Below are 13,888 nucleotides of genomic sequence, written 5' to 3' on the forward strand. Positions count from 1 at the left end.
GGACTGCCCACACAAGAAGACATTCTCTTCTCTTTCTTCAACAATTAAATGTTCTCTTTTACCTTGTTCTTATTATATTCAACCCATTTAGACCTCAAAAATATTCAAAACCCAGTCACAACACCCATCTAAATATGTTGCTTTTTCAATCACACTAAATTACACACACACACACACACACACACACACACACATATATATATATATATATATATATATATATATATATATAGAGAGAGAGAGAGAGAGAGAGAGAGAGAGAGAGAGAGAGAGAGAGAGAGAGAGAGAGAGGTTTACTTAGGATTAGAAACCCCCAAACACTTAGCGTTATGTGCTGAGAAAAAGGCACTCCAAATGAGTGAAGTTGCTCAAACAAGCTCACGCCAGCCATGTGCAGCCCTGTTCTGGAACCCAAAGGATCACGGTACTTTCCCTAGCAGAGCAGACATGAGGAAGGTTAACAACTCAAATATGAAAAGGCCAGAGAGTGACCATTGTGAAGGTAGGTAGTATGGTATAGGTGTAGTTAGTATAGTGTAGGTAATATGAATAATGACAATTTGGACTCAAGATGGAAGTGAGTCAAGGCAATGAGAAAAATGGACAGCCCAAGAAACGTAAGGCAAAGAAAGACTTTCATTAGGGTCAGTGAAAGAAACATATTTACTGTAGGAGAAAACAGATGAAGGACACAGTTACTCCATTTTGAAAGCTATTTATGTGGTCACTTCCCACTCTACATTCTGAGATTAAACTTTGCCTTAAGAGAATGCCTCAGTTCTAGGCTAGCAGCTGAGCTTTCAGTGACCCTGGCTACTTTCTGATTTTTGTGATGGGTCCTTGGTTCTGACTTATCACTTGTGATCAAGCCCTTGACTTGAACCTAAATTCACCCAAATTATCCTCATATGTCCAGTTCATAATCTGACTCATTGCCACAAAATCAGAACTGAACTCTAGCAATGAGATTTGCTTTGTATTGCCACTCTTCTCAAGCATGTTAGGTAGACCAGCAATTATCTCTCTCACAGCCATTTCTCAACAACTTATACCAAACTGATTCTGTTTGGGTTCTGTCCGACCATATATATTAAAAGATTCTGAGCTCAGTCTTACCTGTTCAGGAAAGGGAATTCTACTTAGTCAGAGCCAGGTATATAAATTTTATTCTCCCTGTAATGTTGTTTTGGAAGTGAATGTGTCAAAATTATCTGCTGATGGTCTTCAAGGGATAAGCATGATAAAAACTTCTGCCCAGTTAGATCTATATGGCCTAGCTGGCAAATAGACACATAATCATGAAAGGACATGAAAAGACTGAGAAGCAATAAGAGGAAGAGGAGTTGACTTCATGGAATACCATTGAACTTCTGAGTTGGTCACTGGCACTTTTGTTCACCTTTGGCCTTGTTACACAAGAGAGTTCTTCACTCACAGTTAAATTTTAGTGGATTATCCTTGAAACAAAACATTCTATGTAAGGAATCATAGATGAAAAGGCTAAGAGACACTGATTTTATTGAGGTCAGATTACCCAGGCTACTTGTGCAATATTCTATCCATTTGGTATCATTTGGATAACACTGTTGTTATCCACGTCTTACTCAAAGCCTGAATCTTCTTACATGAAACAGAAAGTCCTGACCCCTAAATTTAATGTCATGAAGTGCTGCTTTCTAGGCTTTTCTGATACTGTTTTCCTAGACTTTAAACTTGATGAATATGTAAGTTCCACAGTAGAGTATGAGGCTATGAAATAAGAGCTGACTCAACCTTAGCCTATTTATGGATTGGTTGAACTTTAACAGATTACTATTACTATTGATAAAAGACAATAATAGCACTTACCCACAAGAAATTATTTTAAGTATTAGCCTAGATAATGCCACTAAAGCATCTAGGCAAGACTGATACCAATTTAGTCTGTAACAAATGTGCTTTATTCATATTACTAGTGCCACTGTAGTGCCACACAGTCCATTTTAACAATCCCATCACAGAATTTTAGGATTACCCAATATTGCAGAATGAAATTCTGACCATTGAGAAGGAAACTTAACCTATAATTTAAAAAATAGCTCCAAGCAAAATATATAAATGACCTCCTTGTGTGCCACTCTTACAACGCTACACAGAATGAAGTTATATCACCAGGAAACACATTTGGGGTTAACAAACCAAGAATACAGCCATGAAGCTACATGTTGGGAGGAATGTTACCATGTCTGAAAAAACATGCTGTTTATTTGAAAGAAAGTACATAAATTAATCATGATGAAGGTACTTTGAACAATTAATGTGTATTTTAACAAAAATGGATGTGAAGAAGGTGAGACAAATCCTGTCTGGGCAATGAATACCAATGGGAGGGTGAGGGCAAATCAAAAGGGTCAAGGAGACCGAACATGGTCAAAGTACCTTACTTGTGTACGTGGCTGAAAATGGAACAATAAAGCTTGTGGAGCTGGGTTTGTAAAGGCGGGAGAAGGGGTTGGGGGAGAGGATCTGTTCAGAATGTATTGTGTGCATAGATGAACATGGCCAAATGAAATTACTCTTTACAACTAATCGATGCTAATTGAAAAAAAAGTGTTTAAAAAAAGAAAGAATATTGAATTCAGAATTTAAAAAATGTTGCAAGGACCAAGTCCTTTCTCCATTATTTATTAGACCTGTAACTCTGTGAGCCATTTTGGTACCTGTAAATATCAGCTTCTTCATCTTTTAAAGTAGAGGTAACAATTTAGCCTGCTTCTTGCCTCTCGGATTGATTCTAAGAACAGAGGTGTATACAAAAGCCTTTCATATATTGAAATGTAGAGTATAGCTTTGAAGAAGATAATAAAGATTTCAGTGAGCAGAGACTTTAGATTCTGTGTTCTGTGGCATGTTCTTTAGGTTTGTTTCCTTGGGATATTTATTCATTACTGATTCTGAAGTGTCAGCAGACTTTCTGTAACTACACGGTGCAACATAGCCCAGTTCCTCAGATGGCTATAGCTGTAACCAGAGCCCTTTGATGAAGGGGATCCTGAAAGGTTGCCCGTCCCAAGGACTGCTCTCACTTTGTTCACTGTAGTTGGTGATATGAAACTGCACGCATAGGATGTGACAGTCAGTTTGAGTCAAGGTTGGAAATCATTCAGTCAACAGAACACTCAGTCTGTCCAGAAAACAAATGGATTTGAAAAGAAAAACCAACATGACTCAGGCTCAATCCCCAAAGCGTTTTTAATGGGGCATTGATTCAGCCTCTACTGAATATTTACTAAAAATAAAAAGTAATGTTGGCAATTACCCTTTGTGGAGTTTCTTACAGACAGCTACGATCACTGAGAAACACTTGGAACACTGCATATAAAAACTATCAATAACAGCATCCTCCTTATCTAGGATTATTTTTTCTCTTTCCACAAGGTCTTAAGCAAAAATATAGCCGTTTTCCAGGAAGCTACAAAGCTCTAGAACTGCCCATTTACTAATGGGCACCAGTGAGCACTGGCCTATTATAACAATTTGTCAATTTTTTTTTAATGCAAACCAAGGGTCTCTGTGGAAGCTATGTTTAAAAATACTATAAGCAGGTCCAAACACTGGCTACAAGTTCAATATGAGGAAAATAAATGGGAGGAGGCTGCTCAGAAAGCCAGAGCAGCCACTAACTCATATTAACAGGGGACAAGCATCACAAGAGAATAAGAACAAGCCAGAAGCAAGAGGTCATGTGCCATTAAGGGGGCCAATGTGAAGGATATGCCCAGAATAAAATGAGCTTTCTCTTTCCTCACAGCCAAACATCTGAAAGGTGTGGTCTGCATTGATTCACTATCTCCTATCAATAAAAAAACTTACGATATTGGATACACATGAAAAGAGATGATCCGTATGAAAATACCACGGTAGACTATATATCAAGGACTTCTACTATTCAACTGTAGGGAATACAAATATCCAATATTTCCCAGAAGGGACAGTTTCATGAAGTTTTTGCACCAATTTATTATGTCTACCCATGAATAACTTTTCATGTAGTTCTCCATCCTTCCCAACACTAGTCATATGTCTTGATTTCTGTCCATCTGAAAGTCATGGAATTATCTATTATGCTGTTAATTTGCATTTTCATGATTACTGAAATGATTACACACACCCCTCTCATGTATTCCTCATTTTTTCCCCTCATGTCGGCTCATGTCACTCTTACCTATTTTCAATTTGGTAGCTTATTTTTTTGGTTGATATATAAGTTTGTAACATGTAGGGGGAGGGAAAGAAGAGAGGAGGAGAGAGAGAAACTTGCTAGCTTAGTACACTGCGAAGAATTTGTCTTCAATTTATCTGTAGACCACCACTTGACCACCACTACTTCTGGTTTTCTGGTGATTCATTGGAAATAAGAGTCTCACAGACTTTTCTGTCCAGGCTAGCTTTGAACCATGATCTTCAGATCTCAGCCTTCTCAGCCAGCTTATTTTTTTTCGATGAACAAAAACTCTTAGCCAACATAGTTAATTTCAAGTTATTTCTCCAATGTTAAAACTTTTTGCTTCTTCATTAAGAAATACTTATTCAAAAGATATAGTGTATTCTTATCTTTTTCTAAATGCTTTAAAGATTTCACATTTAAGTTCCATCTGGACTTGGATTTGAGCTTGATTGGGTCCCTATATGACTGTGTAACTAAATGTTTTAATTGTGCTATACTTCTCCAACACTTGTTCAGGGTCAGGTCAAAATCAGACTTCATGTTATCAAATCCAATGTGAAATTTCTTGTTCTAATCTCTGGGTATGGTTTTTTATTTTGTTTTTGGTACTGAGGTTGAAAGTCAGGGCCTTGAATTTGCTAACTCAGCTTTGGACCATGATCTTCCTCCTGCTCCTTTCCATGCAGGTATGTAGCACCATGTAGCTACTTTCCCTTTAGCTGAGAACACAGGTATGTAGTACCATCCCATCTTATTTGTGGACTTGGGACCTCACTAAATCCCACCCCCCACTTCCCCCACCCCTCGCCCCGCACTCAGACTGACATGAAACCACTATCTTCCCAATATCCATCTCTGAACTACCTGGGATTATAAAAATGAGTTACCATGTTCAACCCCGGGCATGGTCTTTTTCACTGGTGACATTGCTTTTTCTGTGATTTTGTGTCTTCATTGCTTTCCTCCATTCACTTCCATCTTCAGCCATTTCCTTTCTCATCTACTTAGACCTTCCCTTTTTCTTCCAATATCCATTGCTTAAGTATACACCTATATTTTTATGACTCAAATACTCATTAGCTGAAATCTAGGCTGCTATCCATAGCATTAGCCAAATGACTACTCAACTTTGCTTTGGGAATATCTAAAAGCATCTCAGAATCAACAAATAAAAACTATTTCCTCCATTCCCCAAGTTCCTCAAGTCCACTCGCTTTATTTTATGACCTAGCCCCAAAATGGGCAGCAGTCTGTGCCTGCTCAAGATTCAGAATGGAGAAGCCATCACTCTTCTCTTGCCAGATCTCCCGCTTGTCCCTTGAGTCTAATCCATCACCCAATCCTACAGACTTCTCCTTAAACATTCCTGTGCAGCCTCCTCTCCACGCCTTCCCCTCCCTGGGGAAAAGGTTGTTTTGGGTTTTTTTTGGCACCTCCCCAAACATTTTCTCTACCTGCTTCCCCTCAACAGCACAAAGTCTAGCTGGTGAAGCTGCTTAATAGCTGAAGATTTTCTTTTGATGCTTATTTGTAAGTAGGGCCAAGTCTGTAAGTTTTCTAGTCTTCAGGCTGACCTGTGAATGCTTACTTCCCATTCTTCTAGTTCAAGCTTCTAGGGCTATAACATCTATAAATCTGTCTTTAACTTCTCTCCTTTTTTTGTCCTCTCTTCCCCTGTTTATGCTCTTTCTTGTTGTCAGATTATTTTTTAAGAACTTAATGCTGGTCATGTTATTTTCTTGCATGTTAACTCTTGTAATCTCATGTATACACTATAGCATGAGGCTTCAATTTCATTCTTTTGCAGATGGATATCTGTTTTCCCAACACTGTTGAAGAGATGATCACTTTCCCATTATGTATACTTGTACCATACTGCTTTATCACCGTATCTTATCAGGATGTATGCTTTTGCTCGAGATTACTATTTGAATATCTTTGCTAGCTCCATATGAATTTTTGCCCCTTTGTTAGGATTGTTTCTCTTTGTTAAAAAAAAAAAGCCACTGGGAGCTCACACCAGTGGCTCATGCCTGTAATTCTAGCGACTCAGGAGGCTGAGATTTGAGGATTAAAGTTTGAAAGCAGTGTGGGCAGGAAAGTCCATGAGACTCTTATTCTCACTTAACCACCAGAAAACACAAGTAGAGCTGTGGCTCAAGTGAAAGAGCACTATCTTTGAGTAGAAAACCTCTAGGACAGTGTCCAGGCCCTGAATTCAAGCCCCAAGATTGGTGCAAAAAAATATATCACTGAAGTTTTGATGTATGGACATTTTAACACAGTTTAACAAAATTAAACTTTAACACCTAAACACAGATACCTTTTTATGGGACTTAATTTTATCAATGTGAAATTGTAGCTTTCAGTATATATGACTTTCAACTCCATGTAATAAGTTTTTTCCATTTATTCCTGGGTGCTTTATTCTTTTTGTGCTATTGTAAATTACATTGTATATTTCCTGTTAGAATACTTTCATTATTAGCATATTGAGAGCAACTGAGCTTGTGTGTGTGTGTATGTGTGTGTGTGTTGATTTTTGTAGCCTGCAACTTAATTTATGTATTAGTCCTACTACAGTTTTGATGGAATTTTCAAGGATTTCCTGTGTCTAAGCTCACATCTTCTGCAGAGATAAAATTAGATCTTTTATCCCCCCCCCCCAACTGCTTTGTCTAGAATTGCTGGTGTTGTGTGGATTGAAAATGGTGAGCATTGGCATTCCTTTCTTTCTTCTCATCGCAAGGAATAGGTGTTTGATTTTTCCAAACACCTGATATTCTCTAGGGCTTGTTACAGATGGCCTTTATTAGTTCAATTAACTTCTTTCTATACCTACTTTATTGAGATTTTTTGTTTACATGGTACTAAGGTTTTCACTCAAAGATTACCACTTGAACCACACCCTTAGTGGGTTTTTTTTTTGCTTATTTTATTTTATTTTTTTTTAGGAAATTTCTTGGGTGGGCAGAGGGGACAGGGCTGGGACCAGCCTCAGACCGCCATCCTCTGGTGGTTTGCTATGTAACTGGGATCACAAATCTGCCTTATTTCACATGGGGTTTTCGTTTACTTTTTCCCCCTTCTGAGTAGCTGGGATTTCAGTCATGAGTCACCATCCATAGCCTGCTAAAGGATTTTGTCATGAAAAGAGGTAGAACCTTTCTTCCTGCATGTATTGAGATAATTATGTAACTTTTACCCTGTATTTGGTGAGTGTGGTGTATCACATGATGTATGCTTTTATTGAAGAGCCCTCACATCCTAGGCATACATTTTACTTGATCATGCTCTATGACCCATTAAACCTACAACTATAAAACTCCTGGGGGAAAAGACAGTATAAGAAAGCTCCTTCATATTTCTTTTGGCAGTAATTACTTGGCTATAACACAAGAAACAAAAGCCAAAGTAGAGATGAGAGACTGTACAATGAAGGGAAAAAATGACAAGACTGCAAAGGCAGCCCGTGGATTGTAAACCATTTACCTCATAAGATACAGTTACTTTTTCTAAAAATGCTTTAAGTCAAAAGAGAATTGTAAACTCTTTGATTTGCCAAGCACAGTTCTCAACACCCCTGGCGAAGCTGCATTTTCAGCATCTTCTCCAAACAGCTCTTCTTCACTATCATTTTGATGTAACCTAAGACAATTTGCTATTGTTCCAGTAGCCCAAGTGTCCTCATTCATACCATACATTGGAACTCAGTGAGTTTTGATTTAAGAGTTTATTCATCCCTTACCCTATCACCTCAAACACACCTAAACTCTAACCAATATAGAAAATGTCCCTTTTTTTGAAGACTCCATAGACATAAATTTCCAGTTTTCCTTGTAACTTAGCAAAATTTTGAGTAACTTGTATTTTTACATTTCATGGGCTCAAACCTAGAATAGTTAACGTATGCTCATCAGATATATTTGTAAATGGCACTCTAGTTATCAGAGTTGATGTAACCACCAAGTTACAGCACCATTTCCTTTTATCTCAGAGGCTTAGCCTCATATGTAATATATGGAAATAACTTGTGACTGCTTATTTAAATTAATAACTGTGGCATTCAAATATGTCTATGCACATTGATTTGCCTTTTTGTGTCATTTTTTTCTTACTACTGTTCTCATTGCAAGCACAAGACTCAAATATTGAGTACATGATGAGTAAACACTTTCAAGGAAAGATCCTCATATTAAGTTTTGTGAACAGGACTATGCAAATTATTTGATACCAAAAGACTTAGAAAAAAGATTCTAGGACTATTTGTTTGTCACAAGAATTCCTATTTATATAACACTTTATCTTTGACAAAGGCCATGTAGATACTTAGTAATAAACTAATGACCCTTTTTAACTGAAGCAAATGAATATTGCCTGTGAACTTAGTGTAAGAGTATATTATGCAGCAGCTGCAGAATATTGAGGAATGAATCTCACAAAAACAAAACAAGTTAAGGTGTTTGAGTGTATAGCATATGAAAATATGTTAACAGGATCTCCTAACAAGCAATAGTTCATAGTCTAATTTTTGTCTCTTTTGAAACCTGAATATATCTACTTCATGTTAAATGCTTATTGATTTAAAAAAGTGATAAGGAGTTACAAAACACATGGAATGAATCAGAATGGATTAGAATCCAGCTATATATCACTCCCTCTCAACAGGAGAGAAATTCATAAATCATAGCAGTGCCTTGAAATGCAGGTTCTAGTTAAGTATGGCCACATTCTTTTTCTGTAATAAATAGACTTAGGAGACTTATGAAATTTAAATGTTATCACCCCAAGGATAGCATTAACCTACCTCCTTTGGGGAGAGAGATGGTGAATTTATTATTAGGTGTTTGAAGAGTATGATATCCAAATGAAACATGACCACATTTAAATTCTTAATTTTGTGATTGAAACTGATTGTTAGAAGAGAGAAGCAAGCGATGGTATTTATGATAAAAGGCAATGGTGAAAATAACATTTGAAATATCAGAAGGTCAGACTTATCAGTGAATACTGAAAAACTTCAAGAAGACATGGTAGTATTCAAAGACTCAGTTTTTTGGCATTTATCAACTGTGTGGGCCAGAGAAATTACTTAAAAATTATCTTTTTCAATTTCCCCCACTATTTGTCAGGAATCATAATAATGATGGAATTCTACTGAAGATATATTAAGAACTGCAAAAGGGATAAAAGCAACGTCTTATGCTTCACATTAATGGCAGACAGTGATTTGTAACTCAGCATCTTTTAATAAAATGGAAGTACAATCTTGATGTGTTTAATTGCTTTTGAAAAATATAATTTAAAATGGATTCTCAATTTTTAAAGTACTAAATTAAAAACACTTGAAACATTGCCTATTTAGTCTTTTCTACTTTGTTCATTGACAATAAGCATTAGACACCTATTTCCCCAAGTGCCCTGCCACACCAGGCATTCTAGTCCTGGATGAATAAAATCTAGGCCCTGCCCTACTTAGGGAGCTGACAAACTCATGGTGGCACCAGTCCATGGAAATTCACAGTTACTGTACAATATGAAACTAGCCTATATGAAATATGCTGGAAACAGGTGTCCAGCGCCTCACCTCCTCTACTAGTCATGCAACAAATATGTGTGCATGTGGTAGTTATGTGCCAGAGACCTTTTCTAGGCATTGGAGTAGGCAAGTCAATGAAGTAAGTTTCATGAATGAAGTTAAGTTTCTGGATTCATTGAGCTACTAGTCCCATGGTGTGAGAAAGAATAAAAGCAAATAAATGAAAAGGAAAAAATAAAACCAAATTCATAAAGCAACATTAACAGAAAATATGTTCTTAGTCTCTGTTTTATAAAGGATGGGCAGCCAAGGCCTTTGTAGGAATCTAGGGAAATGGGGTGAGTTAGCAAGTCTTGCAAAAGTGTGAGGGGGTGTGGCTCAGAGGTAGTGCACTTGCCTACCTAGCATGTGTGAGGCTCTGGCTTTGTTCCCCAGGATTGCAATAAGGATAGAATAACTCTCAGTGGAGTGATTAAGAGAAGGGTAATTTGAAGGAACGTGGGAAAAGCAGATGTCTTATGTCGATAGAATAGAAGATGGTCAGAACCCAAGTATGAATGATGTGATAGTCCCTGAGGGAGTAGAATGGAAGGTAAAGGAAGGCTTTCTGTTTTCTCCTTGTTTTGTCACGTCTGTAGAAGACATTTCCAAGTCATAATGCCAGGTGATGGTATTGGCTTCCTCTTCCTCATCTTGCAACTATGAAGTGTTGCCTGCCATCTCCCTGGATATTTTACAACTCAGATGTTCTTAAAGGAGCCACTTTAACAAAATAATAGACCTTTCCACTGACTTTAATTCTAAATAAGAGTTTTCCTTTTCATCCTACACTTCCTATGTAAGATTTTTTAGCATTGACCAAAGCTTTGCTTCTCCTTCCGTGGCTAATGTTTAAGATAAAGTGTATGGCATGATGGCCATAAGCAACATGGGAGCTAGATGGCAGAACTTCCTGTCCTTTGATTTGAACGTTTAATTTATTGAAAATACTGGACAGCCAAATGTATCACTTAAAATATTGTCAATATTTTTGAAGAACTACGTATTTGGCAGTATTTTTCTTTCCTCGGTCTGTCATTTGACAAATATTGAACATATGAAGCACTGTATTGGTTGACAGACTACATGTTTTATGGCATTGTCACTGGTCAGGGGAGTGGTTTACCTTCATTATTTCTGAAGAAAAGAGGTGACAATCTATAAATACTTACCGAGTTTTCATTAGTAAGTTATATGTATGTGTTCCTATGTGTGTATATAGGTATATAAATATATGTGTGTGGGTGCATGCATGTACATTATACATACATGCACCTATACATATATACACATATAAATGAGACATACTTATGAAATATATATGGGTCTGTACATATGTGTGTTGTACATGTGCTTTTGTGTAGTTCTCAAGTAATAACTGTAAGTTTGGCCAAAAGGAAACTGCCTCATGGTTCAGACAGAAATGAGTTTATTGGGGAGAGAACAAACTGCCGGGCTGCATGAGATGGAGGTGAGCAGAGAGAAGGGAAGGAAAAAGAAAACGGAGGGTGATTCATTTTGAGCCAGATTATATAGGGAAAAGTGAGAGGTAGGGCCAGAGCAGATGCGGAAGTGATGTCAGAGCCTGGGGAACCTATCACTGTCCGAGGGAGGTACGGCCGGGGTGGTTCAGGAAGTGACCTCAGATCCTGGGGTCCTTTGCTGACTCAGTCAGGTGATTGATAGTCGGGTGATTACTTCTTTCAGTCAGGTAAAGAGGAAGAGGGAAGGAGCTGTTCTCCTGGACAGACCTAACAGTAACCACCATTTATTTCCTGACCTCTTGTACCAAGCATTTCTGACATGTAGTTTAAGTTTTCATATTTTAAGGTCAAAAAGTCTATGCATATCCTTCACCCAAGGTCAATGGGTTGAAAAGGAGAAATCAGAGTCCAAGGCCAGGTCAGTGGGACCACAAAACTCACACTGGTACCTCCAAAAGTGTTGGTGTTAGAAAAATGCAAATGTGCTTAGGAAAATTTAATTCTAAGGAAGGTAAAACCAGTTTAAAAGTCTTTGCCACCAAAACTGCATCTCTGTTCATTCATTTAGCATTTCTCTGGAGGTTCCCTGCAAAGAGAGACTTACTTTATTTTTCAATGCACACATATGGGTATTTACATCACTGACTTCATTTTAGAATATTGTGCCATACAAAGGTACACCTCTTCTTTCGTGTAGTCTGTTGCTTCCCTTTTAATAAAAGATTGCAAAAGCTGTTAGACCACATTCAATGAAACACTGGATCCTCAGGCTTTTACAAGTTTTTTTGTTAAACTAGTGATCACGATGAAAAAAGAAAAAGTTCTGGCTGGCAATACGATGAACAGATGAGCTCACCCTGGTATGCAAAGCTGCCGAATTAGCTGGTTAAACAGGCTGCTGAGATAATTACATTGTCTGTTTTGTGACATATTACACCGGTGCACTTGGGATTAACCTGTTCTCTTGTGTCTACTTCTGATCAGGTTTTTTTTTTTTGACAGCCTTTTATCTGATGAAGGAGCACAGACATCAAAAGAGAAAGGGGCGTGGATGAAAGAGAAAAAAAAAGAGCTTCCATAAAGCTGAAGAGTTAAAATTTCTATTTAAATTACTGAACATCTATCCCTTATTTCCATAACTTTGCTTGCTCTCTAGACTCCTCTGCTGGTCAATGTAGGTATAGATGAACATCATGTTTTCCATTCTAATTCATTGTTCTCATTTTATGGTAGTTATTAAATTGTAAAGTCAGTAACTAAGAATGAGATTCCAATGTCATGCAACAAACATAACACATTAACTACAAAGCTGTATATGAGTCAGACCACTTGGAGTTTCAAAAGTATCAGAGAGCATTCTAATGCTAAAAATAAAAGCAGCAATAGTCAATCAGCAAAAACACTTATACTTTGGTAGCCTACTATCAGCTTAGTAATTTTAAATTTTACTTTATTATTTTGTATTATTTTCACATTATTACTTTCATAAATGCCCTCAAAGTTTAATTGGAATTATTTATTTGAAAATTAAATGTCGTACAAATAAAGAAATGCATATATAAATAAAAGTAAAATAAATAAAACTATGCTTAAAGAATTTTATTGGCCTTTAGTTCCATATCATTATACTTAAAGAGAAAAATTATGTAGACCTTCTGATTATGTGGGAATGTAATCTGATGTGCAAAATCTTATGTGCAAACATAAGATTTCATCATCAGTGATAATTTAGATAAGAACAATTAGCAAAATAAATAGAAATCTTAGCTGTTAACAGCCTCTGGCAACTCAAATTGGATTTAACTATCTATTGAGCCTCTGGCAATAGGGAGATGCAATTTAAAGCAGGTATAATAGATTTGAGCAACTAAATTTTGTTTATCACACTGTACCAAGTAAGTTATTAGTTAAATGGGGCAAGAAATTTCCCTTCATGTTAATGAACATCAAATTTAACTCCTGCTGTTTCCCCTCCCCCTCCCAAATAGCTGTCCTTGACTTATTAGGCCAGAATTCAAATGAGGTTTTGGTGAACAAGTGTTCAGGGTGAGGTTTAACTCAGTTGAATCTGCTTGCTTTGTGTATTTCCAATTTGTTCATGAGAAATGATAAAATATTGGCATATTTCCTTTCTATTAAAGCCTTATGCAGTATAATGTCATATACAAATGCTCTACCAAGTTCTATTCTATCTGCAGCAGTATTAGACAATGACATAGAATTGCACCTAAAGCAATCTGTTTTTGTGGAAAAAAACACCAGACATTTTTATTAAGCAAAAGAAAATCCTCAAAGTCGTCACTGGAGTCAGTTTTACAGGCTCTAGATCTGTTTTGTCTCTTTGTTTGTTAGTTGGTCTCTTTTAAGCTCTAGTACTAGAACTTGAATTCACAGCCCAGGCACTGTTCTTTAGTTTTCTTGCTCAAGGCTAGTACTCTACTACTGGAGACAGTGGTAGATGGTTAATTATAGATAAGAGTCTCCTGGATTTACCTGTCCAGACTGGCTTCAAACCATGATTCTCAGATCTCAGATTCTGAGTAGCTAGGATTATAGGTATGAGCTACCATCAGTTGAATTGTGATCTATCTAGTTCCTGTCTTATGGGTGAAGTGCAAA

The 13,888-nt window shown here is 37.1% G+C and overlaps 1 long non-coding RNA gene across 1 annotated transcript in view; it reads left to right on the plus strand.

Moving 5' to 3' along the window:
• The window catches only part of LOC138830976 (uncharacterized), a 97,367-nt gene extending 84,615 nt beyond the window's left edge, over positions 1–12,752 (plus strand). Inside the window, exon 4 of the long non-coding RNA XR_011373097.1 lies at positions 12,272–12,752. This is a non-coding gene — a long non-coding RNA (uncharacterized lncRNA). The remainder of the gene's footprint in view (positions 1–12,271) is intronic.
• Positions 12,753–13,888: the final 1,136 nt, after the last annotated feature.

The sequence above is a fragment of the Dipodomys merriami genome, unplaced genomic scaffold, assembly GCF_024711535.1.
Source record: "Dipodomys merriami isolate MVZ:Mamm:240054 unplaced genomic scaffold, mDipMer1.0.p SCAF_1, whole genome shotgun sequence".
In the NCBI taxonomy this organism is placed as follows: domain Eukaryota; kingdom Metazoa; phylum Chordata; class Mammalia; order Rodentia; family Heteromyidae; genus Dipodomys; species Dipodomys merriami.